Source organism: Thamnophis elegans, chromosome 7 (assembly GCF_009769535.1).
Source record: "Thamnophis elegans isolate rThaEle1 chromosome 7, rThaEle1.pri, whole genome shotgun sequence".
NCBI classification, from domain to species: Eukaryota; Metazoa; Chordata; class Lepidosauria; order Squamata; family Colubridae; genus Thamnophis; species Thamnophis elegans.
Window position 1 is genome coordinate 26,148,009 of NC_045547.1, and position 24,234 is coordinate 26,172,242.

The window sequence follows — 24,234 nt, forward strand, 5'->3', positions numbered from 1 at the left end:
TTATCATCCTCCTCTGTGGACTTCAGTGTTGGGCTCTGAGATAAGTGTAGAAAAAAGGTACTAGCCACTGAATGTCTTCCTCGATGTAACAACACTTCCTACAGCCTTGGGAGTAAAAGAAGATAACTTTCCCTTCAGCTTATTAAATGGTCTTGGGTCTAGCATTGGCTAATTCTCCAGGGTTTGGGGAGAGCCAGGCCATCTGTTTTTCATTTGTTGTACTTTTGCTGGAGCCTGTAATTGCTCTTTGAACCTACTAGAGCAGGAAACCCCTTAAAATGCTGACAAGACAGGGACTCCATTTTGAAGGCAGCACATTCCACAGCTCCTTTCATCTTAAAAGGCAAATAACTGGTGACTTCTCAAGAGTTTCAGGTGGTATAGGGTTACGTGCTGATTAAAAAAATCCATTTTGTCACTGAAATTATTAATATGAGCTACTGCTATGTTTTTGGAACTGTCATCTAGGATAGGAATACTCAGCTACCTTGTCTGGCAAACAGCCTAATTCCTGGCCTGTCATCTCATTTTTCTAAGCTTACTCCCTCAGTAGCTACTAGTTCATCCAACTTAGTCAGTATATTTCCAGTTTTTATTGCACCTTCAGATATATCATTTTTTTAAAATTGCTGCTACATATAAATTAAGATAGCTTTTATGCTGATAAATGGTCAGAATTTCACCAGAATTTTACAGTCCAGTCTCAAAACTGAGCACATGCATTCACCTTGTCACAAGTCAGCAAGATGAGGTGAGATAGTCAGCCTTGTGATCATGTCAATAGTCAGATAATCCAGAATCTGAATAATAATAAAAATCCTTCAGCAAGACTTTCTTCTTCTACTTGGTGTTTTCCTACAAGTACAATGTCCCCTTTTTGGGATCAACTGATTATTGATCCATTAGTTGCAACAGGAATTGACTGAGTGGCTTGTTGCCTGAGTCTTTCTGAACCAGAATATCCCATTAAAATTCAATATACCATTAAAAATACTGGCCTAATTGAATGGAGTCATTCCAATACTTGATAATTCTTCATTTCCCAAGGACACTGTTGAGTTCCTTTTCTAGAGCAAATAGTTTTTTCCCCAATCTCTAACTAATAATTACAGCACGTTATAGTTGCTGGAGACAAAGAGAATGTTGTTGTTGTTGTTTACTTATATTGTGTTTCTTCACAATACAAGAGATTTGGCTTACAACAAATTTCTGTTATTGTAATGAAATATGCCTTAGGACAAGCTGCAACCTACCCATAAAATAGCAAAAAAATAATAGTAATAATCTAAAATTGTTACACACACACGCGCACACACACACACACACGCACGCACACACACACACACACACAGAATTGCCATGAGTGCTGTAAGAAAATTCATCTGTTGCTGAAATAGCCAATCACAAAATACCAATTGGGGGACACTATTACAATGAGCTCTGCAAAATTTTTACCTCTAAAGCCCTTCATGGTTCCAAAATTAATATCTAAGGGAGCACTTCCCCAAAATCTTGTGTGGGAGAGATTGGTGGTTAAGTTACATTTATAGAATATAATAAACAAACAAACAAACAAACAAACAAATTAATAAATAAAGTGCCCTTCCATTTTCCCTCTTTAAAAGAATGTCACAGATCTAGATGTATTCTACAGCTATCCCATTGGTGTGGAATAGTATCCTACTCCAGATTTAGAAAAGTGATTATTGTAACAGGCCTTCCTTTGCCAGTCTAGCTTGTAGGTGTTATTGATTAACCTTGGTATTGTTCCTTGATTTTGACTAGGTAACTACTCTTTGTTACTATTTTGCTTTATGGGGTTATGGTATCTCTTTTGTCTTGACTTTATTTATATGAGCACTGCTAAAAGCTGGTATTTGAAGCAGCATAAAGCAGAGGCAAGGTGGCGCAGTGGTTAAATGCAGCACTGCAGGCTACTGCTAGATCAGCAGTTCAGCGGTTCAAATCTCACCGGCTCAGGGTTGACTCAGCCTTCCATCCTTCCGAGGTGGGTAAAATGAGGACCCAGATTGTTGGGGGCAATATGCTGACTCTCTGTAAACCGCTTAGAGAGGGCTGAAAGCCCTATGAAGCGGTATATAAGTCTAAGTCTACTGCTAAGTCTATTTAAAAGATAAGTGCCAGAAATCCTAGAGAGGATTAAAGGATCCTAGCAGGGAATTAAAACGTTGCTACAGCAAAATCAAACCTGTGGGAATGGAAATGCAGCAATTATACAAGTGGTGGAAAATGAAGTGGAAATAGGCCTGTAGGTGTGTGGGGGTCTGTATGTGTGTGTGTGTGTGTGTATAGACGAAAGGATGGATGGATAATACATAGATAATTTATGTGCACTGATCACTACAAGCCTCAGAAGATAAATGAGATAAAAGTCAAAAGAGGTAGAGTTCCATGGAATAGAACTGAGATAAGTACATAAGGAGAAAGTTACTCATTTCAGTTATCACGAAAGAAAAACTGCTTACTCAGAGGAATGACTTGGAATATGAAGGAGGGACTGATTTTTCTTATTTAACTAGCTAACGTAACTGCAACTCCATCGCTTGACCCATTCTTAATGGCGAGAAAAATAATTTCAGTTCTGGGAGCTTTGTTTTGACATCTCATGGTTAACCCACATGAACAAAAACAATGGCAAATGACAATAGCAATAGCAGTTAGACTTATATACCGCTTCATAGGGCTTTCAGCCCTCTCTAAGCGGTTTACAGAGTCAGCATATTGCCCCCAACAACCGGGTCCTCATTTTACCCACCTCGGAAGGATGGAAGGCTGAGTCAACCTTGAGCCGGTGAGATTTGAACAGCTGAACTGCAGAACTGCAGTCAGCTGAAGTAGCCTGCAGTGCTGCATTTAACCACTGCGCCACCTCGGCTCAAAACTAACACTCTGTCATATTGGTTAGCTGACTACTACTCATGTAAACTGATTGTGAGTTATTGCTGCCTAGCAGTATGAACTAATAATTTCAAATGGAAAAGAAAGCAGCAGATATTTTTACGTGCTCTACATTGTGTTGAATTAAGAATAGGAGACTGGAAAAATATAGAACGTGCCTCACGCTAGTTGACTTCCAATATTTGTGGCAAGGAAACCCCAATTAAAAATTTTGCTTAGGCAATACTGTCCTGGATTAGATGCATTGGCAGTCTTTGACAATATGCCGTGACATATTATGGCCCCTCTATATCACACATTTATCCAGCACTACCCTTGGGTAATTGGATAAAGAAAATGTACTGCTGTGTGTGAAGATCTGGCCAGTGTTCCTTCTGTCAGTGACTTGCTTCTTAAGACATTCAATTTACACTGATGTCACCTAATGCAGTGTTGAAATCATAACTAACCTTCTCTTCACACTGTTCCACCCTCCAATAACATACAAGAAGCATTTCATCTCCACCCTCTAGACAAACAAGCACTTGAAGATTTACTGGACAATGTATGAGCCCTCATTAATGGTAATCCATTTATGGCCTTGGAATGGCCTTCTGTTTCTGAAAGCTGCACCAGGCAAAGCAGTAGTCTTCATTTCCCAACAGCCACGTATGCATCTCCTGACAGGACAATAAAATAACATTATTGTGAGAAGCAGTCTGGATTAGAAAAGATAGGGTGTTAGGATGTAAACACAGGCAGAGTGTTCTATACAGGGATTTCATATCTGCTTCTGTGTTAGGCATGATAAAAAGATTCCACTAAGAGATGCCAATCTCAGGTCTTGTTTTGTGAGGACATTTTTCATTCCAGAAAATTAAAACTGCACAGAAATAAATCTTTTCTTTCAAAAAACAGCCAGTTACACAGAATTCAAAGATTAGATAAGAATACTTTAAAAGTTAACTTTGTTTTCAAGCTTTGAGTTTTGCATTCTTGATCGCCATGAAGCAAATTATGATGGCTTCTCAGGTAAAAATATATATATATATTTAAAAATGTACAATCTCTGCAACAGTGAAATGTATGTATTAATTTCCAAATTCCTTCCCATTGTGGTTAAATGTTTCAGGTATTTAGGGACAGTGTTTCACGCAATGACTTTTTTTCATTGTAGGGTGAAAGTGCTATGATTTCTCACTGAGTGCCAAGAATTTAGACCTGACCGCCCTACTCAGATATATTACTTGGGCAATCATTCACCATTTTTTCAGGCTGGCTATGTATCTGTGTGAAATAACAGTTCCAAAATTCAGACTAGCCCTAATCCTAGCAAGATTTAATGCAACAACTGTTCCTGAGAGGAGATTATGGGATATCCCATTTGAACAAAGATTTTGAACTTGTGAAGGCGGTCCTGAAAAAATAATCAATATTAATGTAGGATAATATTTGTAAGGTTGAAATGTGCTCTTTGAGCTTGGTTGTTTTCTGGCGATACTTTATTAGCATTGATAATGTTATCTAGTTTGGGTAATGAAATGTCTGCAAGAAAACAACTGTTTAGAGAGCACTAAGGACACCTCGTTAACCACATTTTATGTACTGCTTCCATTGCAAAAATGCTCAGTTACAGTAAATGATAGCATATCTAATCTATATTCAGATTACCAATATCACTGAGATCAAATTTATTTACAGTTATTTCTATGTTATCAATGTGATTTTATTTCTCTTAACATGGTTAAGAGTACAAGTTGTTTCACTACTTGTAAAATACATCACACTTGACCACACCAGTTTTATAATTATTATGGTTTCTATTTAATTTGATTTCTTTTTGTTTTTTGAGCTGGTCAACAATTGTAATAAATTGCTACTACTGTGTTGAACCAATATATAGCTGTGATCCAATTTTCGGTCAAATAATATTCTTCTCGATATTTTTTAAATTATGCAATTGTCCTGCTCATTTACATAGGTTTATGTGGATTTAGACATCATCAGCCCAACTCACCTCACAGGGTTGTTGTCATGGGGAAAATAGAAGAAGGAAGGAGTATTGGGTAAGTTTGCTACTTTGAGTTATTTATATAAATAATAATAAAAGCAGGATAAAAACCTTCCTCTTACAACACTCTTGTAATTTTCCACAGCTATTTTTCTTCTTTTGTTTTCTTTTTGTTCACACACATAGAAAAAAAATCTATTGAGGGCTAAAATTGCTGTGTAATACTTTTTACATGAGTAACATTAGGAAGATCTAGTTAGGCCTGAAAAAAGTTGGCTGTCTTTAGTCCCAAGCAAAATACTCTACAACAGTGGTCTCCAACCTTGGCAACTTTAAGACCTGTGGAGTTCAATTCCCAGAGTTCCTCAGCCAGCAAAGCTGGCTGAGGAACTCTGAGAGTTGAAGTCCACAAGTCTTAAAGTTGCCAAGGTTGGAGACCACTGCTCTACAATGCAGCCAAGGTCTGAGCTGTTGCAAAAAATACCTGACTGATCATCAAAATTATGGCTGGCAAAGACTTTTGAACAGAAACAATAGGATTGTTATATCAGGGTGACTTCTGTATGAACAACTGCTCATTAGTATATTTATTTATGGAAATATCCAGACACACACAAATGCACACAACCTGTATTGAAAATGTGGATATCTGTGTTTGCATTCTTGGCATCTGTTTCTTTTTATGTACACTGAAGGTTAGAATATTTTGTTATCTCAAGAGCAAAGCCAACATGGTTTGAATCATGTTGCTGCTTCAGCTACCCTATCTAAAAGGAAAACTAAAATGTTCTGCCTTTTCAAGGTCATCAGAAGCAAAATATATTGAAGGTTGGCTTCAAAATGATAAAGTAGTTTAAAAGGGAGATAGAAATGGGGTGAAAACTATGGCATGTGGAAATCTTCCAAGTTACAAGACACTAAGGGAAAGTCTGGGCAAATCATTTTCAAACACACCAAAGACTACAAGCAATGGTGAAAAACTGTTTTTTAAAGTTAATGCCCTATTGTTAAATTTATAGATTAGACAAGAAAAGAAAAACCATAAATAGAGTTTCCTCTATATGACTGTATTACTAATGCAAGACTTCCACCCTTGGGACCAATGAATAATAATTAACTGATCACCATGATGACATAGTCCCAGATGGACTTAATCTTAAGGCTTTCCAGCATTCTCTCCAGTTTAGTCAGCTAATTTTCTATCTACTTACACAACCATGCTAGTTACAGTTATATATTCCCATATAGAGAAGGCTTTTTGACACTAAATAAAATATAAACATGTCATGAGACATGTACTTCTTCTCTGTACAAGATGGAATTATACCATAATTGTGCAGAGGCAGCCATGCTATTAGACAGAATAGAATGTGAAACGAATAGCAGTCAAAAGATTGTAGAAAAAGAAAAGAAAACTAAATGTCTTAGGCAGATTGGAAGGCTTTGACACACACATTTGATTAAGTTACTAGTCTGGTCAGCTTTTGTAAGGCACTATCTTGTCTGTTTAGGAGAAAAATGCATTCAGCTAGGTCTTTTAGAAAGCATATATAGGTAGTCCTCAATGAAGTTAATTGTCCAGTGACCATTCAAAGTTTCAAATGGTTTGAGAAAGTTGCAGTCATCATAACATTCTTGCAATCACATGATTCCAACGACAATTCCAATTGTCAACTGACTTGCAATTTATAATAATTGCCCTGTCCTGCAGTCATATGATCACCATTCTAAAGAGGAATTCTGTCATCTGCACCTCTATAACTGTCTGGTTTGGCACTGCAACCAATCAAGACAAACACAGACTTCAATAAGTAATTAGAACTGCAGAAAAAACAATTGCCACCAACCTGCCTTCTGTTGAGGACCTATATACTACATGAGCCAGAAAGAGGGCTGTGAAAATATCTACAGATCCCTCACATGCTTGAAATGGCAGTTGGACTTACCTGAACTGCATGTTTCAACGAGAAGTGTGGGAGGAGTAACCATTGGGTATTAACCTAATCTTGATTGCCTATTGGAGATTGAGGAAATCTTTGGAAGCCACACCTCCTGCTGGTCCGGTGGCTCGCCACTTTAACCGAACATCTGAACGGTATCTGAAAGGAAGCAAAAAGAAACAGCCAATACCGATTCTTCCTAGCTGTTGCTTGAACCTGGACGTGCTCAGGCCCTGCTTCACGGCGAAGGTCGCCATAACGGGCGGGAAGTGACTCCTCCCACACTTCTCGTCGAAACATGCAGTTCAGGTAAGTCCAACTGCCAGTTTCCGAAGAGAAAGTGTGGGAGGAGTAACCATTGGGACATACCAAAGTTAGTTGTCCTGGGAGGGAATGGACGGGCCTGAGCCCCCTTGCGTGTCTAGGACGCCCTGAAGGACCCTCCTGCCGAAGGCAGCGTCCGCCGAGGCGTAGGCGTCCAATCTATAGTGTCTAATGAAGGGAGACGGGGAGGCCCAGGCGGCCGCTCGACAAATCTCTTCTAGGGGAGCCTGGGAAGACCAGGCGGCTGAGGTGGCAGCACTTCTAGTGGAGTGTGCTGTGATACCCTGTGGGACCTGGAGACCCCGAGCCTGATAGGCCTGAGATATGGCCGCTCTGATCCATCTGCTGATGGTGGCCGAGGAGACCTTAGCCCCACGGGTGGAAGGTTGGAAGGACACGAAGAGGGCCTCTGATCGTCGAAAGGGAGCCGTGCGTTTCAGGTAGATGCGTAGGGCACTTCTAACATCTAACTTATGTCAGGATTTCTCCCTCTCCCCGGAGGGATGGGGACAGAAATCCGGAAGGATGATCTCTAACCCTCTGTGGAAGGGGGAGTTGATCTTGGGCATGAAAGAAGGGTCGAGTCTGAGGACGACCCTGTTCTCTAGGAAGGTGCAGAGGTCTGCTCTGCTGGAAAGGGCATTGATCTCTGAGACCCTTCTAGCTGAAGTGATGGCTACCAGAAAAACGACCTTAAGGGTCAGGAGCTGGAGGGAAACCTCCTTCAGAGGCTCAAACGGAGCCTCCGTTAGAGCCTGGAGGACTGTGGGAAGATCCCAGGAGGGGAATCGATGGACCGCTGAGGGTTTCAAATTCGCCGCCCCTTTGAGAAAACGCCTGAGAACCGGGTGTTGAGATAGGGGGGGAGCGTTCACCCCCCCTAGGACTGTGGAAAGAGCGGAGACCTGACGCCTAAGGGTGCTGGTGGCGAGGCCCTTCTGGTGACCCTCCTGGAGGAAGTCCAGAACCTGAGGAACCGAGGCAGTCGTAGGACAGATGTCTTTACCCCGGCACCAGTCTGAGAAGGCCACCCACGAGGCATTGTAGATGCGGGTGGTGGATTGTCTCCGGGATGCCTCTACCACCTTGATGACCTCCTCGGAGAACTGAGCCTGTCTCAGTTGTTCCCGCTCAAGCGCCAGACGGTCAGATGGAGCCACTCCGGGTCTGGGTGCTCTAGGGATCCCTGGTGAAGCGTCACCTCCCCTGCTGGTATCCTCCAGGGAGGAGCTGTGGACAGGTCCACCAGATCTGCCAGCCAGGGGCGGCGCGGCCAAAAGGGAGCCACCATTATCAGATCTGCCCTCTCCGCTACCACCCTCCTCAGAACCCCGGGGATGAGGGGAAGGGGGGGAAAGGCGTAGAGAAGACCTGGTGGCCAGCTGCAGCGTAGGGCGTCCGTGTCCATGGCTCCCGGGGTCGGGAACCTCGAGACGAACTTTGGTAGCTGGGCGTTGTGCGGTGTCGCAAACAGGTCCACCGTCGGATGGCCGAACCTCTCGCAGATCCTGTGGAAGATCGAGGGATGGAGTTGCCACTCTCCATTGTCGATCGTCTCTCTGCTTAGCCAATCTGCCTGATGGTTCTCTGTTCCGGAGATGTGCTCCGCCTTGATGGACGCCAGGTGTTTCTCCGCCCAGTGACCCAGGCGCAGCGCCTCGTCGCGGAGAGCCTTGGAGTGGGTGCCTCCCTGTCTGTTCACGTGTGCCTTGGCCGCTACGTTGTCTGTCAGGACTAGGATGTGTTGACCTCTGACCATGTCCTTGAAGTGTCGGAGGGCCAGGTGGATGGCCCTGAGCTCCAACCAGTTGATGTTGTGCTTTAGATCTGTTGGAGTCCACCGACCTTGGGCGATCTGGTTCTCCAGGTGGGCCCCCCAGCCGAAGAGGCTTGCGTCGGTGGTGAGCGTCATTCTTGGTGGATCTCTGAAGAGGCAGCCTCTGTTCAGAGCTGGGGACAGCCACCAGTGGAAAGATAGCAGCACTTGGGGTGATACTTGGATCTTGAAGGTCGCGTCGCTTGTCCCGGACTTCTGATGTGGTAGCAGGAACCACTGGAGCTCCCTGGCGTGCAGTCGGGCCCAGGGGATGATCCCTATGCACGAGATGAACTTTCCCAGGAGCCTGGAAAGAAGAACTACAGGGACAGAGCGTGACTTGCGAACCTCATGAATCATCTTAACGATGCTGTCCTTCCGATCCTGAGAGAGGAACACCTCCCCCGCTACAGAGTCGATAATGGACCCTAGGTGAAGCAGCCTGGTGGAGGGCACGAGGTGGCTCTTCTCCAGGTTAATGGAGAACCCCAGGGATCTGAGAGTGTCAATGGTAGTATTCAGATCCCTTGCAGCTGAAGCAGAGGACCTGGCCAGGATGAGTATGTCGTCAAGGTAACAAAATAAACGGACAGGGAGGGAACGTAGGTGACCAGCAGCTGCAGCTAGCACCTTGGTGAAAGTCCTGGGGGCTGAGGCCAACCCAAAGGGCAGGGCTCTGTATTGGAAATGGTCCCCCTCATGGGAGAACCTCAGAAACTTACGGTGTTCCGGGGCGATCCTGATATGCAGGTATGCCTCTGTAAGGTCGATGGAGGCAAGGAAGTCGCCCGGCCGGATGCCCTCCAGGATGGATCTTAGAGAAGCCATTTTGAATTTACGGTATACCACCCTGGAGTTGAGTAACTTAAGGTCCAGGATGGCTCTCCAACCCCCCGAGCTTTTGGGCACTAGGAAGAGGTTTGAATAAAATCCTGACCCTTTTTCCCCCTCTGGGACCCTCTCGATGGCCCTGATGTCGAGGAGATGTTTAATGGCCTTGGCCTTAAGGGCCCTCCTGTTTGGGTCTGAGGAGGAGGAGAAGGTGCGGAACCTACTGGGAGGAAGGGAGCGGAACTCCAGGCGAAGCCCGAGCCTTACCGTCTGGAGAACCCACTCATCCGATGTGATACGCTCCCAGGCATCCGCCAACATGGAGAGGCGACCGCCGATGGGGTGATCCAGGGGCGGATCACTTGAATCTGCGGAAGGGACGACCGCCTCCTCCACGAAAGGGCCGCTTCCCCTGGTGTTGGCCCCTGAATCTGTTCTGAAATTGTCTATCCCCCTGCCTCTGAAATCTGGGGTTTTGGTACCTCTGGCCTTGGCTGTCTCCTTCAGGTGGTCTGTAGGAGGTCCTCCTAGGGTACGGTGCATGGCGGAAATCCGACCGCTTGTTCGTTGACGGGAGGATCTTCCGCTTGTTTTTATCCTCCACAAGGAGAGGCTCCAGCGCCGTCCCGAATAACTTGTCCCCGGTGTAATCCGCGCCGGTTAGGTGCCACTTCATTCGGGATTCCGCCTGCCAGTGACGTAGCCAGAGTAGTCGCCTAGAAACAACTGAAGAAGACATAGCACGCGACGCATACTTTACTGCGTCCAAGGTGGCGTCCGCTGAGAACTGCGTTGCCGCCAGCATCTTGGAGATGTCCTGCAGGAGTCGCACTTCAGAGGCTGGGGTCCTATCCCTCAGTTGCTCCAGCCACAGGACCGTGGACCTATTAAAAAAGGAGGCAGAGGCGGCCGCTCTGATAGCCCAGGTGATGGCCTGGAACGTCTTGCGCAGAACAATGTCTGCTCTCTTATCCTCAGGCTTGAGGCAATTAGCGGTGTCTCCTGCTACGACCGTTGAGGAAGATGCCAAGGTTGCCACCGGGTTATCCACTTCTGGAACCTGCAAGGCTTGGGCAAAGGCTTGGTTAAGATTATAAAACCTTCTTTCATTCCCCCCTGGGGTTGGAAAAGACCCTGGCTTTACCCACTGAGATTTGAGCACCTCCATAAACATATCTGGGGTGGGGATTTCTTCCTTAGCTACGGGGGGCCTATGGAAGGGCCCTTTCTTCTTCTTGCTTTTGCCCTTGCCCGAGGACTCAGCTGCGGGTTGGGGATCCGAGTGTGGATCCAGATCAGCTGTGGCTACTGCCTTGCGTAAAAGGGAGCTGAACAAGGAGGGGGGGAAAAGTCCCGCTACGGTGGAATCCTCCTCCCCCTGGGGGACCTCATCCTCCGAAAACCCCACATCCTTTAGTTCCCCTTCCTCGAGGTCGGATGCCTCACTAGCCGTGGATGGGGAGGGAGACCTGGCTTCCCTTGCAGCCGAGGTGCTAGGGCGATCGCTCAGCCCTCTGGGGGGATCCTGGGGGGCCCTGCTCCTGGGAGCCTGTGGCTGCTGAGTTAAGCTAGAAGCCATAACCTGGGCCAAAGCTCTGGCAAACATGTCCTGAAAGCTGCTGGTTAGATCAGGCAGCTGAGGCTGAAGCTCTGGTGGTTGGGAATATTCCCTGGGTTCAGGGGATAGAGGTGCTAGGCGAGGCCGGGCTGGGCTGGCTGCTCTGCGGCCAAAGGGATCCGCTCTCGAATCCAGTAGGGGAGCAGGGGAGAGAGGAGGAGAAAGAGAGCTGTGCCTTCTCAGAGATCCCCCTGGAGAGGCTGGGGATGGAGATCTGCGTACAGCCCGGGCAGAGGCCCTGCGTGGGGAGCGAGATCTGGGGGGGGGAAGGGCTGATGGTTGCCCTGTAGTCCCTGGCCGAGGCCTTGGTTGCTCTGGTTTCCCTCCTGGGGGATGGATTCCTGGGTGCCCTGGCTTTGTCCCTCCTAGATGGGGATCTGCCTCTGGGAGCAGGGGAAATCGCTCTAGAGGACCCTTCCTCTGGATCCGCACCCCCCCCGGGGCTCTGGGCCTAGAGTTTTTGCTCCTAGTCGCCTCTGCCATTACTCACGGTTTGTTGCTCACCCACGTGCTCCTTCTGCAGCCGGCTGAAATAAATTCCCTTCCTAGGGATAGGCTCCGCCTCTCTCTGATTGCTTGCAGGTTCTGCTGCTGCCGGCAGGCAAGGCCCTGAATTTCCCCCCGGATCACCGGCGGGGCAGAGCAGAAAGGAAGCCTCTTCCGGCTTCCTACGGCCTTGTGAGTGCTTTCAGTGTCGGAACACTTTTTACACACTCCCACGTGCTCCTAAAATGGCGACAATCCAAAATGGAGGCAGCTGGTGCCGTCTGGAGTCTCCTTCCTTCCTCCGGTGGAAGCCTCTTTGCAATCCTGGAAGGGTTCTGGGTTCTCCGGCTTCCCTGGGCTTCTCCAATCTTTGTCTGTAAGTTTTTCTGTGATCCTGGCCCTTCCTTGCAGGCTTCTAATTGCGCGCTCTGGCAAGCCGAGGCTTGATGAGCAGCTGGAGCACAGCAGAAGGCAGGTGAGGTCAATTTAAATTGAAATCCCTTGCTGAGGCTTTTCTTGAGAGTAAAAAAAAAAAAACTCCTGAATCTCGGATGGAAAGGAGAGCAGGAAAATCGCTCCAATTAGGCCGAGATTGAGGTTAAAGTGGCGAGCCACCGGACCAGCAGGAGGTGTGGCTTCCAAAGATTTCCTCAATCTCCAATAGGCAATCAAGATTAGGTTAATACCCAATGGTTACTCCTCCCACACTTTCTCTTCGGAAACTAAACAGTTTCAACTTCTGCCCTCAAAACGATGCTATACAGCAGTGCACGTCAAAACAACTAGACACAAGGACAGTTCCCCCCCCATGCCATCACTCTGTTAAACAACTAATTCCCACAACACTGTCAAACTATATAAAAAAGGTAGTATTACCATCATTACCTATTACCTATCTCCTTATCTTCTTATGATTATAACTTTGTTGCTTGTATCTTATGATTTATATTGTTTACTTAGTATTCTAGTATGATATATGTTGATTGCTTATTTAGTGTACATGACTATCACTAAGTGTTGTATCTAATGTTTTATGATGAATGTATTTTACAATGACTATGTTAATGATTTATCATTATTGTTGTATGTACATTGAGATCTTATGCACCTGAAACAAATTCCTTGCATGTCTAAGCACACTTGGCCAATAAAGAGTTCGATTCTATTTGTGACCTCTGCTACCAGCTTCCAACAAACTCAATAGGAAAGCCAATAGGAAAGCCTAAGTTGCAAATGGAGATTATTTGATGTTTTACCTAATGACCACAACTGGAATTTTCAAAATTGCCATCATAAGATGGTGTGGTCATATGACATTGTGCTTTGCAGCCATGTTAATTACCATTGTTAACCACGTCTACAATTCTTTATATAAATATTACACTTTGGACAAAGGAATAAGCACTGTTGTCAAGCACCTATTAGTTGTAGATAATTATAGTTTCCCCATAATCTTTGCAAAGTCTGCTTTCTATCTTGACCTAGCTCGAAATGTTGGCAAGAAGTAAAAAATATAACTATGATAGAATCTCCAGCTGTTCCATATCATGATTATTTTTATATCTTTGTATGGTGAGTAGTCTAATAATTAATTCCATAGGCATAATGGCAAAAATTGCCTCTTCTGCTTCAAAAGAAAACAGGCCAATTTCAATTCTTTCTAAATGGCATATTCCATTATTTCAGATCAGCTCTTACATATTATAGTTATTTTACTGACATAAAATATTTAGAATTGGGTGAGGAATATTTAGAGTTGGCTGAGGTAATTACAGTTATCAAAATAGTTATCTGGAAATGAAAAAGATTTTCTATAGAAACAAATCTATTGCTTTCTTGGCAAGGTTTTTCAGAAACGGTTTGTCATTCCCTCCTTCCTGAGAATGAGGGAGTATGATTAGCCCAAGGTCACCCACCTGGTTTCATGGTCATGGTGGAATTAGAATGTATGGTTTCCTGATTTCTAACTTGATACTTTAACCATATACCATGGCTCTCATCTCTTTGATACATCTTCCTTATCTTACTGGCAGTGGCTGCTCATGTCCCATTTGAAGAAGTTTGAATCTGTGGGATGTTCTGCTTTTAAAGAATGTGCTCTACATATTTTGTCCCTCAAAACCTATAAATAATCTCTATGCTATTTTTTTAGATGGATATAATTTCAGTGCAAACATTGTATTCCAGTTGCATAATCCTTGATTATTCAATAACTAGCTAGTCATCCTCATGGCTCCTGAAATCGCTTCATGTTCACATTTAGGTGCACTGGTTATAAAGCAAGCTTGTCTTGGATCATCTCTGATCAACACCCACACAGATGTTGTCATTCACATAGTTTGGTGAGCTGAAAGCCAAAAAAAATTGGTATGAAACGGAACAGCCCAATCACATGTTACTAAATTAGCAAAGAGAAAAAGAATGCTGAAGGACACTGTATTAAAACAACTAAACTCCCACTCATTGTATTCTTATGTACGAAGCTCTTTTTTCCACCCATAATAACTTGAGCAACACATGGATCTAGTCAGGAGGAAAAAATACTTGTCATTTTTCTTCTTTTTTTAAAAAAAAACTGCAGTCATGTGGGCAGGAAGTCCTAATATAGTTATAGACATCCAAATGGAAACAGCTCACAACCTTAAGCTTTTTGATATGATGCATTTGCACTTATAGAGAAGGATGCTTCCTTCATATGGTAATAATTTTACATATTCTCTTTAGTAGGATAGGAAAATTTGTACTGGGTTATTACAGTAGGTAAAATTCAGTATGGCTTCTTTTTTTCTCATGCTTGTCTTTTCAGGATCTTATATATTTAAGCTGATATATAGCTTTTCAGTGACAAATAAATAGGTCTGTGCCTACAAAATTATTTCGAAGAAGCAGTTTGGATGTCCAGCATCTCTCATTATAGTACTTTTTTGAAAAAAAAAAAAGCTGTGGGCTTTTTCAGCTTTAGGAGTTGCTTCAAATACTGCTTTAACAATTTGATTTATTAAAATAGTCACATCTTTTTCACACTCATGCAAAAGCCCATCCAAAAGATAAGCATGCTTCAATGAATAACAGAGGAATTTTATACTTATGTTCAATTAGCAATAATCGAGCCTCGGATAAACCTCATTGGCTACGCTACTGCCACTGCGCAAAAGCAAGTTTATAGGTCTGCCAGGAAGGGCAGTCAATTTTTATGTAGGCTTTCTCTTCCAGGACTCAAACCTGTCTACCATGCATGCAGTGGCAAAATTCTGTGGTCTCAGAATTATAGCTGTCATCTTGTACCAATTATTTGGACATATCCCTAACAATTTCTGGACCATTATATTTACTCCCACACTTACTGGCTTTTCACCCACATAAACCAGGGAGTGACCCAAACAGTTTGAAAGCATATATGTATTTTTAATGTTAGTACTTTTATATTTTAATGTCAGTACTTTTTTTTCAATATATTGTAAAAAGTAATGTCTGTTGCTGGCCTTTGACCGTAATAAAGATGATATTATTATTATTATTCGCAACAACATAATTGTATCACAGCGGCCAGTTGGTTCACCGGATTTGGCATTGATTACTAGTGGGCCCCCACCCAGGGGCCTAGGACGTCATAACGTATTTTTGTAATATGCGTGCAGTTCCAAGCAGTGCGGCTTTTTGCATTTGACTGATGGTGATTTTGTCAATTTTTAACTGTTTTAAATGTAATTCCAGTGCTTTTGGAATAGCATCCAGTGTGCCAATTACTACTGGAATTACCACTGCTGGTTTGTGCCATAATCATTGAATTTCAATTTTTAAGTCTGGTATTTCGCGATTTTTTCATATTCCTTCTCGTGGACCCTGCTATCACCTGGTATTGCAATGTCTATGATTGTAACCTTATTTTTCTCAACCAGTGTGATGTCTGGTGTATTATGAGCCAGTATTTTGTCCGTTTGTATGCGAAAATCCCACAAGATCTTGACCATCTGATTTTCGGTGACTTTTTCAGGCTTATGTTCCCACCAGTTTGTTGCTGTTTTAATATTATAATTTTTGCACAAATTCCAATGGGTCATTTGTGCTACTGAATTGTGCCGCAATTTATAATCAGTCTGTGCGATTTTTTTACAGCAGCTGAGTATGTGATCAACAGTTTCATCAGCTTCTTTGCAAAGTCTGCATTTGGCATCATCAGAGGATTTTTCGATTTTGGCCTTAATGGCATTTGTGCGGATAGCTTGTTCTTGAGCAGCCAGGATTAGTGACTCTGTTTCTTTCTTTAATGTACCTGCTGTTAACCATAACCAAGTTTTTTCACTTTCCACTTTACCTTTTATTTTTTCCAGAAATTGGCCATGCAATGCTTTGTTCTGCCAACTCTCCATTCTTGATTTTATCACATCTTTTCTGTATTCTTGTTTCGTCTGTTGGACCTTCAATAGATTTTTGTTCTTTACTTTGATTAATAGATGTTCTGCCTGGAGGCTGTCAGGGTCTGGATGGGAGTGAACAAGCTTGGACTCAATCCCGACAAGACCGAGTGGCTATTGATGCACCCTCTTAGCCTGGAGGGTGAAATTATACACCCCTCAGAGAGGGTCCGCAATTTGGGTGTCCCCCTGGATCCGCAGCTGACGTTAGAACATCATCTGTCGGCTGTGACCAGGGGGGCCTTTGCCCAGGTTCGCCTGGTGCACCAGTTGCGGCCCTATCTGGACCGGGAGGCCCTTCGGATGGTCACTCACGCCCTCGTCACCTCAAGACTGGATTACTGTAACGCGCTCTACATGGGGCTGCCCCTGAAGAGTGTTCGAAGACTGCAGTTGGTCCAGAATGCAGCCACGGAAGTGATATTGGGTATACCTAGATACACCCATGTTACACCTATCCTCTGCGAGCTGCACTGGCTCCCCATTGGTCTCCAGACGTGCTTCAAGGTGCTAGTCATTACTTTTAAAGCCCTACATGGTTTAGGACCTGGCTACCTGAGAGACCGCCTCCTGCCATTTACCTCCCAATGACCAATGGGTCACACAGATTGGGCCTCCTCCGGGTGCCGTCAGCCAGTCAATGTCGGTTGGCGGCTCCCTGGGGGAGGGCCTTCTCTGTAGCTGCTCTGGCCCTATGGAACGATTTTTCCGTAGAGATCCGGACCCTTACTACTCTTCCGGCCTTCCGTAAAGCTACTAAGACCTGGCTGTTCCGGCAGGCCTGGGGCTGTTGATCAGTATCCAGCCCCACTCTAACAGTATGTATGGTGTGAAATTTTAACCTTTGTATTCTTATTTTAATTTTTATATATGTTTCTTTATCTTGCCTGTAAGCCACCCAGAGTCGCAAGGGAGTGGGCGGCATACAAATGTCAATAAACTCAAACTCAAACTCATCTCAGTTGTTCGTTGCCAATGCTTTTCTCAAAGTCATGTATCCACTTTGCTTCCTTACTGTAGTCCTTTGCATTTTCCCACAATTCTTTCCAGAATTCAACTGTGGCCTGCTTTTCTGGTTTTTCACTTTTGGTGTCATCATTCACATTAAGACTTTGATAAAAACGCCGTTGGTCTGATCGAAATTGCTGATTTTGTTTATATTGGATGATTGGTGCCTCATATCTTTCAATTTTTCTAGCTGTTGCTGTTATCTACTGTTTTACAATCTCTACAGCTTCATTCATGTTTCTTGTATCCAATCTATATCTTCTGATTAGCTGATCTATGATTTTGCTGCTGCTGCTGTTGTTGTTGTTGTTGTTGTTATTATTATTTAAAAAATCTGAAGCATTTCTTCCAAAAAATTTCCATACAACCATAGCCTGGTAGGACAAATTATCGAAATGGAACTGATTCCGGAACCGGATTAAAAGTCTTCTAAGAACTAACCATGGCAAGATCTCCAAATCACATTGCTTCCTATAAAGACCAAATTAAAATATAATAAACTTACTGCACTTGTTTTTCTCTAAATACAAGAATAGTATCATAGATACTTTATCTTGTAGACGTGACAGATATTTTCAGATGAAAGAGAGAATAAAGTGCTGATATAGTGGAATAAACTTGACCAAAATAGAAATGAACAAGATCATTTTTAAATATTTTGCAATAATTTATTGCCTGTGATTCAGAGTTAAAACTTATGTTTTGCCTGTCAGTTCCTAGCATGACTAGTCAAAAGGAATTCAAGCAACTAGAGTCAGGCAGAGTAATGAAGTTGCTTCAGGTGGCCAAGGCTGAGAGTTGGCAGGAGACTATTGGAAGGGAAAGTTGTTTGCTACATTGCTTGTCTTATAGTCTGTGTTTTTCAGGCTGGGATATGGAAACTATTGCCTAACCAGATAATTCTAAATTTATTATTTGTACAGCATTAGTACCTAAACTGCCCCCCAAAATGCAAATCTGGCCTGAAAAGAAAATAATTAATGGAATGATATCTCAAACATAATGCTTGGTATGATATGAATGGGATTTGATGCCCAAACAAAGTCTCACAAACACAGTCTCTGACACTCTGTGGTGAACTTGTTTGTGAACCTGACTTCACATAGTCTTGTGAAAACCGGACAGAAGAAGAACTGGTCAAGATTTGTTTTTGCTTGAGGTACTTAAAAGATACTGTCCTTTCGCCTGCCTGTTCTGCATACTGAAGCCATGGTTTTCCAGAAGAGTGCCAAGATTTGGCTCCACCAATTAGCCTAAGAATGTTAAACAACCATGGGTTGGCTGGTGACTTGAACTTTATAGCCTTTGGAATGCTTTAACTTTGATTTTTACTTTTACTTTATAATTTTTAACTGCTTTTAACTCTGTTTTTAATCTGTGATTTTATTTATGTGTTCATATTGTTTTATCATGCTGTTGTAAACTGCCCATAGTTACTTAGGTGAGCTGGGCTGTATAGAAATTTAATAAATACATACATACAAGCATATATATTGCGCTGAATAATGAATTGTCCTTGAGAGATGGATGGCAAATACCAGGCAAATTTGGTGTGAGCAGCAAAGATCACATGGTGGCAAAAGTTGTGTCCACAATACCTCAGTGCTGCTGTCTTCACACTAACATATATGAACTACTGCTCTGTCTCATTCTTGTAGTCCTATGTATCACTTCACAAATTTAATTCACTCTTCTCTAACCTGTGACCTACAGATGTATTGAATGTCAATTCCATCATTTCCAGCCACCATAGTCTTGAGGAAAATGGAATGGTTTGTGGTAGCAAAGAAGAAGAAAAAGCATCCCATAGAAGGAAGTCTCATTAGAAGAGCTGTGAGCACTGCAAGTTCAGTGCTTCTCATAGCACTGTTTTTTTCACTAAAGAGTACACCATCCGCCATGCCTTTCAAAACATTCGTGGAATATGACTAGCCAACTCTTCAGATGATAAATATTAAACACGTGGGTTTTCAAGAAGTACAAGCATGATACATCAGTTCTAATGATGTTCTGTGGCAGTTCACCTATCAAAAGTACATTTAGGTAATGCAAATATGACAATAAATACATTTATTCCTCCATGGCCTCACACTGAAAAAAAAATCAGTTATAACACTGTGTTAGAAACATTTGCTGAAGTGATAATAAAAGCATATTTTTATTCCAGGAGTTTCCTGCTTTTAATTTATAAGCATAAAGTTAATATATTTTATTTTATTAATAGAGGGCTATGAAAATATCTACAGCCTCCTCACATCCTGGACATAAATTGTTCAACTTCTACCCTCAAAACAAGTGCCATAGATAGAGCACTGCACATCAGAACAACTAGACACAAGGACAGTTTTTTCCCACATGCCATCACTCTACTAAAGAACTAATTCCCACAACACTGTCAAACTATCGTGACCTGACAAATGCGCACCCGACAAAAGTGCACCAACAAATGTGCACCGACAAAAGCGCGCTGACAAAAGCGCGATTAGGGTTAGGGTTATAACGTTGTTTTCGCATCCCACTATGTTGTTTGTTGATGGCGCGCTTTTGTCGGCACGCATTTGTCGGCATGCTTTTGTGGGCGCAATTTTGATGTTGCGGTTTTGCCGGGCATGCATTTGTCGGGCGTGCATTTGTCGGGCGCGCATTTGTCCATGAACCCAAACTATTACTAAGACTGTGTTACTATTATTCTTCTTATCCTTCCAAACTATTACTAAGACTGTGTTACTATTATTCTTCTTATCCTTCCTATTACCTATCTCCTCCTACTTATGACTATAACCTTGTTGCTTGTGTTTGTTTAGTTTCCTAGTATGATTTGATTGCTTATTTAGTATCCTATGACTATCACTAAGTGTTGTATCTTATGATTCTTGATTGATGTATTTTTATGTACACTGAGAGTTTATGCACTGAATACAAATTCCTGGTGTGTCCAATCACACTTGGCCTATTCTATTCTATTCTATTCTATTCTATTCTATTCTATTCTATTCTATTCTATTCTATTCTATTCTATTCTATTCTATTCTATTCTATTCTATTCTATTCTATGCATGTTTGGTCTTTCTGTTCTAGTAAGCATTCAATATAACACCAAAAGTGGCCCTGCATACAAGCTACCTGTCCCATTTACCTCTTAACTTCCCTAGCTATGGTTTGGGAATCTACTTACATTTTACGCTAAATTTTATGAAGGATTTCACCTATAGCAGTGGATTCTCTTTTAAATTTGGCATTAATGTAGAATATTTGGCAAGGCAAAGATCACGGGAAGTTGTTTCAGTTTCCTCTTGATCATCGTATAGATTTAATGCGAGAGAAACAGGAAAAATTTTGAGTGATGTGATATTTGCTTCAGGCTGTATATCTGCTATCCTCTTGTCATTACTCTATACTGTATTTGAAAAATGTAAGGGGGATGGGGAAGGGAAATTCCACAATGATGAGGAAACAGATGCTCAGCTATATGCTAGAAATCTCTGTCTGAAAAATATTAGGCATAATATATTATCCTCAGGGTTATATTGACTAGAGATCTAAATTGAAACAGCCATTTTGTGCACTTTTTATATCAAAATACAAAAGCAAAAATATATAGCAATGTAATACTACGTTCATGAATATTCATAGAAGGCGTATTAAATAATTATACTACAGTTTGAAAAAATAAGCAAAGAAACAAAAAGAGAAAAGGGGAGAAGAAAGGAATATTTTTCTCCAGTTACTAAAAAGTTATTAGCTGTTTTGCAACTGGGCAATGCTATCTTTTAAACTGGAAAACATCTGGCTCATGAAACTGAAATTGAATCTTCTTTCTGGATAAAAGGGGTCTGCAACATATTACTGAACTCTTGTTCATTGTTTTACTCCATTATGCTTTGTGGGTAATCAACTTCATTCTCTCTAGATACTTCCACACTACTATGGGCTATATCACGGGTATCAAACTCACAATAGCACGTTGCTGTCACGTGACGTTTTGTGATGTTTTCCCCATTCATGGAAGCTGGAGTGGGTGTGGCATGTACATGATACATCTGGCCCATGGGCCGCCAGTTTGACACCCCTGGTATATTCTTCAGTTCCTTAGTTTGAAACCAACCTCTCTTGAAACACAAAGAACACCACAAGAAACCAGTGCTCATTGTTTCTTTCCTGTCCAATAAAAAGTACAATAACATATAGCCACCATGTTCTAATTTTTCTGTCAAATCATTTTGAAAAAGTCATGGTTTTCCAGAAGCAAAATATAGCATACTTCAATTGCTGTGAATGTAACACTCTGAACAGAGAGAAAAAATGTGGCTAATTGCACACAGTTCTCTTTCTGCTTTCCCTCAAGTAGATCCTAGTTTGCCATTTCTCACTGCCTCACTTATTCTTGATCTTCCCAATGCCTTTCCTCCCTCCAATCAACTGTCACTGATGTTCCAGTATCCCACTTGCCAATGCCTTCATTTTCCATCTTCAGCTACTACCATACTAACAATATACTAATGTGTCTACCCAAAACCATTGTAATAATTCAGTAAGACTCCATAGGTAGCCCTTGTTTAGCAACCACATTTAGTTCAGAAAAAAATGATCATTAAGATGTAAATGTTTATTGGTGTGTTCATGTAGGCTGCATAAAGTTGGAGATTTTCCTAAGTGTCATGGTACCTTTTCTGGCATGAATGGCGACTAATTTGCAACACTTGGGTACAATTTGGTTGGATACAGTGAAGGAGAGAGAGAAAGAGCGAGAGAGACAGTGAGAGCAAGAAAGTGTGTGGGTGTGTGTGTGAGAGAGAGAGAGGGGGGAGGGAGGGAGGGAGGGAGCGAGCGAGCGAGAGAGAGAGATGCTGTGAAAACCACTGTTTTGATTAGTTTTAGGTGAACCAATATTATTCTTATTCTGGCATATATTGTTGTTAGGTGCAGAATTTTGGGTGCAAAATTCTGGGTCAGAATTTCTTTTATTGACATTTATTAGCATCATATTTGTAAATGGTAACTATATGAGCTAGTTGTTAAATGGACATTATCTGTATTCCACTAACTCACTTTTCCTTTGATCTTCTCAGCGTCTTCCATTCCCTCTGTTTCCTCAATTGTTACTATACTTGGCTTTTTTCCTGGTTCTCCCCAAACACTTTACCTGAAACTAACCAGCTCTGTTACATACCATGCATACACTAAACTATCTGCATTGTGCATATCTTGCTTCAGACATGAATCATTCCAAGCCAGGTATTTAGTGCATAGGTTGGCTTTGCACATCCCTGTTTCCAATAAAATGGTATAGAATGAAAAGCAAATTTACTCAGCTATCAGATGTCACTATCATATTGATCAGGTTGGCAGATGATTCTGAAGTAGCTAAAAAATAACTGGCATTAAAGTACCCTTAGCCTTCTATTTCCCAGCTTGGATATGTATATTTTGATCTTATAACAATAAGTTTATAATATTGTCTGTCTGTCTGTCTGTCTGTCTGTCTGTCTCTCTCTCTCTCTCTCTCTCTCTCATCTATCTATCACCTATCTATCTATCATCTATCTATGTCACATACTGTATATATTATGGAAGATACTTCTGCTCCTTCAAAAGTCTTTGAAACCTTTTTCTTCATAACACAGGAGACAACATTTCTTTCAAGATATTTTTGTAAGATATAACTTCAACTGAAGCTATGCCTTCTCATAAATTTCATCAGCAAATCCAATGTCAATGAGTTGTTTGGAAGTTCTTTTTAAAAAAGAAGCATTTCAGGCATTTTAATTTCAAGAGATTTGTAAGGCAAAGGTTATTCACACAAAGTAATGAAAAGGAAAACAAACCATCAACTTTTAACCACCCTATCCCTTGTTTATTCCAGACACAAAGCCTCCAGGAATTCTATTTTTCATAGCCTTTCTGAAGTACGGTTTCTGATTTATCTGAAATCTGTTTGTTTCATAATAAATAAATCACTGAAGTCTTTAATGCATTTTGAATGCTTTAATATTAAACTAGCTCTTCCAATATTAAAATAAACGTGAAGAAAATAAATAAAAGGGAGAGTGATATGGCCAGCTCCCTGATTAGTTCAGAAATTAACATTACTTTGGGAAGTGTGTAGATATTTACATGTAGATGCAGCATAATGGAGAGAGTAATTAAATTATATGGCACACAGCTCTAATCCTAATGTTCATTTCCAGGCTACCAAGCTGTTAGAAACCCAAATATGCCAGTTCCTTCTCTTCCCTTTCCTCTATTTGCCCAATTGTCACACTAGACAATTCCAAATAGCTCAACAGTTTTCTGTAACTCATTTAATAGCTGATGCACATGTTCACCACTTATAATCTTTAGACCAGGGTGTCAAATCAAGGCCCGGGGCCTAGATCCAGCCTGCAGGGGCTACATGAAAAGAGCAAAGAACTGGCCCTCGGTGCCTCTGCCAGCAAAAAAAGAGGTTGAGAGGGCCACCTGCGGTTCTCCTGACTTCTGTTTTTGCTGGCAGAGGGTTGTAGGAGGCATCACATCCAGAAATGGAGCGCACATGCTCGTTTTCACTGGCAGATTGCTTGGGCTGCCGCAGGTGTCCCCTACACGAGTGATGTCAAGCTGGCCACGCCCACCCTGGCCATACCCACTCTGGTACCCCAAGGTCAAACACCACCCCGAAGCGGCCCTCAATGAAATCAAGTTTGACACTCCTGCTTTAGACCATTTCTCCCTGTTCACAGAATGATAGTGAAATATTCCACTGAAACCAGAAAAAATATAGCTAAATTAGATTTTACATCGAATATATGTTTCCTTAAAGGTTTATATTTTATAGTGTGGATGTCAGAATCACATTTTTTTTAAAGGAGAAACCAGATTTCTTTTGGTCCATTAACTTTGCCTCTCTC

At 42.2% G+C, this 24,234-nt stretch overlaps 1 protein-coding gene and 1 pseudogene across 1 annotated transcript in view; both read right to left on the bottom strand.

Annotated features, from left to right (window-relative positions):
• Positions 1 to 24,234, bottom strand: part of LOC116511109 (synapsin-3-like) — a 187,344-nt gene that overhangs the window by 83,926 nt on the left and 79,184 nt on the right. The window lies entirely within an intron of this gene.
• LOC116511913 lies at positions 14,918 to 15,080 on the bottom strand (annotated as a pseudogene).